Genomic DNA, 6,000 nt, shown 5'->3' with positions numbered 1-6,000 from the left:
GCCATCGGCAAGTGTTATCGCAACCCAAGTAATTCGATTGTGGATGACAGCCTTTAGTAGAAGTTCCTACGCAATCCATGGTGGAGGGTACATAAGATTCGGCCTGGCCGAACTTACGGCCGTATATACTTGTTTTTCTATAGAACATTTTGTCAAAATTGTATTTCTATAGAAAATTTTATTCTGATTATTAATTTTGTTAGGCTTGAGGTCATAAAAACAATCGATTATTGATTTGTTTTAATATTTATTCCCAATATTTCGGTTAGTGTCACTAACCATAATCAGAGATTTTGTAGCTACATAAATCAAATAGGTCAACAATACTCAAAAATACGTGTAAAAAATTTTGTCAAATTTTTATTTCTATAGAATATTATGTCAAAATTTTAATTCTATAGAAATGTTGTCACAAATTTATTTCTATAGAATATTATGTCAAAATTTTAATTCTATAGAAATTTTGTCAAAATTTTATTTCTATAGAAAATTTCGTCAAAATTTTATTTCTATACGAAATTTTATTTCTATAGAAAATTTTGTCAAAATTTTATTTGTATAAAATTTTTTTTCAAAATTTTATTTCTATACGAAGTTTTGTTAAAGTTTTATTTCTATACCAAATTTTGTCAAAATTTTATTTCTATAGAAAATTTTGCCAAAATTTTATTTTTATAGAAAATTTTGTCAAAATTTTATTTCTATAGACAATTTTGTCAAAATTTTATTTCTATAGAAAATGTTGTCAAAGTTTTATTTCTATAGAAAATTTTGTAAAAATTTTATTTATATAGAAAATTTCGTCAAAATTCTATTTATATAGAAAATTTTGTCAAAATTTTATTTCTATCGAAAATTTTGTCAAAATTTTATTTCTATACAAAATTTTTTCAAAATTTAATTTCTATAGAAAATGTTGTCAAAATTATATTTCTATAGAAAATGTTGTCAAAATTTTATTTCTATATAAAATTTTATTCTGATTATTAATTTTGTTAAGCTTGAGGTCATAAAAATAATCGATTATTGATTTGTTTTAATATTGATTTCCAATATTTCGGTTAGTGTCATTAACCATAATTTGAGATTTTGCAGCTACATAAATAAAATTGGTGAACAATACTCAAAAATACTTATACAAAATTTTGTCAAAATTTTATTTCTATACGAAATTTTGTTAAAATTTCATTTCTATACGAAATTTTGTCAAAATTTTATTTCAATAGAATTTTTTTTCAAAATTTTATTTCTATGGGAAAGTTTTTCAAAATTTTATTTCTATAGAGAATTTTGTCAAAATGTTATTTCTATAGAAAATTTTGTAAAATTTTTTTTTCTATACGAAATGTTGTCAAAATTTTATGTATGTAGAAAATTTTGTCAAAATTTTATTTCTATAGGAAATTTAGTCAAAATTTATTCCTATAGAAAATTTTGTCACAATTTTATTTCTATAGAACATTTTGTCACAATTTTATTTCTATAGAAAATTTTGTCAAAATTTTATTTCTATAGAAAATTTTGTCAAACTTTTATTTCTAAAGGAAATTTGTCAAACTTTTATTTCTAAAAGAAATTTTGTCAAAATTTTATTTCTATAGAAAATTTTGTCAAAATTTTAGTTGTATAGAACATTTTGTAAAAATTTTATGTCTATAGAAAATTTTGTCAAAATTTTATTTCTATACGAAATTTTGTCAAAATTTTATTTCTAAAGGAAATTTGTCAAAATTTTATTTCTATAGAAAATTTTGTCAAAATTTTATTTCTATAGAATATTATGTCAAAATTTTAATTCTATAGAAATTTTGTCAAAATTTTATTTTTATAGAAAATCTTTTCAAAATTTATTTCTATAGAAAATTTTGTCAAAATTTCATTTCTACAGAAAATTTATTCCTATAGAAAATTTTGTCACAATTTTATTTCTATAGAAAATGTTAGTACCTCTTAGTTGGAGAGGAATATATTGAAAAATCTACCAAATCATCAAGAAACCTACACTCATAGAAAAAATCATGCACGGCGTGCTCATTTCTAAACGATTCGTTCATGAAAGTGAATCGACACACATGTGGTGTCAAACTGAGAACAGGCGGTGTCAATCTGACAACGATAAAATGACACCATGCATTGTCAAACCAACAACCAGCGTTAATGATCTGAAAACGTTATGGTTACGAATTTGTAAGCAAATTAAAAAAAAAAGATTTCCGCTACCGTGACTCGAACTTGTGTTTCCTGCACCATACGCGTACGCCTTAGCACATTGCACCACCGAGGAGTTGTCATAATAACGTCTAACGATTATTTTAAGACTTTTCATGGACAAAGAAAAACGAATGCCGTTCATGAAATCGTGAACGCCCGTGGACGAAATTATGAACATTCCGTTTTGATTTTTTGTGAACGTTTCACCGTTTTGTCACCGTTCGTTCACGACTGTGGAACGTAATTTTTTCTATTAGTGTACCAATCTACCGAACAGTAAAAAATCCACCATGTTTGGTAGAACTCTACCAACTATTGCAACTGTGTTTCCAAACCGCTCACGCACCACTGCTCCACGCCGCAGTGGTAGAAGTCATTGAGCATCTACTAAACATAACTTACAAACAACATAACTTAGACTGAAAAGTACAACGAAGATGTTTCACCTGCACGAGAGTGGCCAGTTACACTTTTTTTCTCCGATAAGAAGCCATTCCAAATGCAGCAGTTTGTGAACAAACAAAATGAATGGGTTAACTGGTCAAGGAGGTCAGATAAAATTACACCTACGATGGACCACTCAAGCGCCGTCAATGGTAATTGTGAAGGCCGTCATAAAGGTACGGGTTCCGTTATGACGTCACTCGTATTCGTCAACCGTGGCATCAAATCAGTGTAGAAAATATCAGGAAAAAGTCCTATAGACAGTATTGAAGACCTGGGCAAAAAACAAAAAAACTTTTCGGCCGCAGACCATGGACATTCCAACAGGGCGACCAGTCGCATCCCCAACCACTGTTGGAAGGGAAATTTTTCGGTTTACCCTACAAGACCAAAAAAAAAAAGTTTCTTAAATTTCTAAAACTTTTTCCCACATTATTTTTCGTTAAATGTAAACAATAAATTTAAAACTAAATTTGTATTCAGTCTTTCAGTCCTCCATAGAGGAATTAAGTTTTTATTAGATACGTAGTATCTCATTCGCAACTCACAAAGTCTCGTCATGTACTTCATGTATGGCAAAGAACATACTAAGATATACTCCAAATTGACTAGATCACTTTCTTTCCGAAAGATTTTTTTATGCGAAGCTTCAATTTAACACGTTTCTTGCTTGCCACAAGATAATTGTATTTTGTAACGAAACATATATGTTCCCACACATTGTTAAAGTCCAAGCTTTGCCAGCTTCTAATGAAAACGCTAGCAAAGAGCGGCGGTGTACAAATTCTTTTGAGTTAAAAAGTCCCTACATTTTACTGTATTTGGCAAAGTCCTACAAAACGCAAAATATTAGAAAAAAAAACATAGATGTGGGGAATTTCCCCCACTTCTGGGAAAATTGCCCTCAACGGACATATAAAAATTCTATTGAGTTAAAAATCCCTACATTTTACTGTTTCAGGAGAAGTCTGACCTTACATCCCTACAAAACGCAAAATATTTAAAAACTACTATATACGGACTTAAGTTCTGCCGGGCTGAATCTAAAAACCCATCACCATGAATCAAAAAATGTAATTATTTCTATGGAAAACTCTTAGTCAGGTTAATTGAAAATACATACATATGTTATTTCGAAATTAAGGTGGATTAGATGACAGATACTCTGCCAAGCAAACATGTATACCAACATGGAAATCGGGAGCCTTAACACATGGGAGCTTTACCAACACATGAACCGATCCGCACCATATTCGCTACACCTATTTACGGACCGAAAAATTTGAATTTCCGGCAAATCAGGAGATCGGTCTCTATTGGGGGTATATCAAAATCCAACGATACGCCCCATTTTCGGCTTACTTATGTGTGGACTCAAAATACCTTTTGATTTTGAAGTTCAGGCGAATCGCATAAAAAAATTGGGATGTCTATTCACTTAAGAGGTCAAATCTAGAGATCAGTCTATATGAGGTAAATACGAAAACATGAACAGATACACCATATTCGGCGTACTTATGCATAGACCCAAAATATCTCCAGATTTTGAATTTCAGGTAAATCGGATAAAAATTACGGTGTCTAGAAGCCCAAGAAGTCAAATCATCGGGGCGATATAGGGGGGCTATACCAAAACAAGGACCGATACACACCGTTTTCGACACACCTATTTGTGGTCCTAAAATACTTGTACCGATTTCAGACGAATCGGTTTCTAGAATCCCAAGAAGTCAAATCGGGAGATTGGTCTATAAGGGGACTATACCAAAACACGAACCGATTCACACCATTTTCGGCACAACTATTTGTGGCCCTAAAATACCTCTAGATTTCGAATTTCCGGCAAATAACAACTGCGGTTTCTAGAAGCCTAAGTCACCAAATCGGGGGATCGGCTTATAAGGGAGCTATATCAATACCTGGACCGATATAGCTCATCTTCGAACTTGGTCTGCGTGTAGACAAAAGACGAATGTGTGCCAAATTTCAGAACTATAGCGCCATTATTGAAGACTTTAACGTGATTACAACAGACAGACGGCCAGACGAACATGCTTATATCGCCTTACAATTTCTCCCTGATCAAGAATATATATATATGTGTATATTCTATGGTGATGGGTATAAAAACAAATATCAAATGGTCCATCTGCTTAGTCCAATTTTGACATACTTTTTCCAACATTTCACCGAACTCGCCTTTCAATAACCCCATTTACCTTCCAGAACATGATCATATTGTGTCTCAATCCAGATTTTATTTCTAATCATGAAACATTACGCCTATGAAATATTTTTATCTATAAACTTCTAAATCCGTTGCCTTTTTTTCAAACCCCTTTAATACACATTCCAACACTTATGGGAGTTATAGTGGCTAGTAGCCATATGAGCATAATATGAGATTTTTCACATTCTCTCTGGATCTTTGTTTGTTTTTTTTTGGTATGAAATTTCTGTGTAAATACACACTAAAAAAACTGTTTTCATTTTTCTTTTTGTTTTTTTTTTGCATACTCTTCTACTTTTCCTCTGTTGTGTAATTAATGACCCACTCTCTGTAATAACTCACAAAAACGTCTACCGACGTATATAGACAAAGGCCGGTAACAACAATGCATGGCTGGATTAAAGCGCGAAAAAAGGCCTTATTGCATAACATTCATTAACATTCCAACATTTTGGTGAGTAGTTCGGAGATTTCCCCATGGTGTGGTTTCGAGGCGTGACGGGAGATAATGTTGGGTAATAAGTTTGTTCAGGAGGTTCATGGCGTGGACTAGAGTATAGCATGGGAGCCATCATCCATACATTGTCCCCTCTCAGTAATACTGGTAAGTACTCGGCTAAAAAAAGGAGATCCATTGTCATTGAGCTAAACATAGAGGAAATTTCATCACCAATATGGGGCTGATTTTTATACCCTCCATCATAGGATGGGGGTATATTAACTTTGTCATTCCGTTTGTAAAACATCGAAATATTGCTCTAAGACCCCATAATGTATATATATTCTGGGTCGTGGTGAAATTCTGAGTCGATCTAAGCATGTCCGTCCGTCCGTCTGTTGAAATCACGCAAACTTCCGAAAGAAACAAGCTATCGACTTGAAACTTGGCACAAGTAGTTGTTATCGATGTAGGTCGGATGGTATTGAAAATGGGCTATATCGGTCCACTTTTACGTATAGCCCCCATATAAAGGGACCCTCAGATTTGGCTTGTGGAGCCTCTAACAGAAGCAAATTTCATCCGATCCGGCTGAAATTTGGTACATGATAAATTGGTCCACATCGGTCCATAATTATATATAGACCCCATATAAACCGATCTCAAGATTTGGCTT

The sequence above is a fragment of the Haematobia irritans genome, chromosome 3 (assembly GCF_050003625.1).
Source record: "Haematobia irritans isolate KBUSLIRL chromosome 3, ASM5000362v1, whole genome shotgun sequence".
In the NCBI taxonomy this organism is placed as follows: domain Eukaryota; kingdom Metazoa; phylum Arthropoda; class Insecta; order Diptera; family Muscidae; genus Haematobia; species Haematobia irritans.
The sequence above is the reverse complement of the archived record's forward strand: the minus strand, read 5'-3'. Positions refer to the sequence as shown.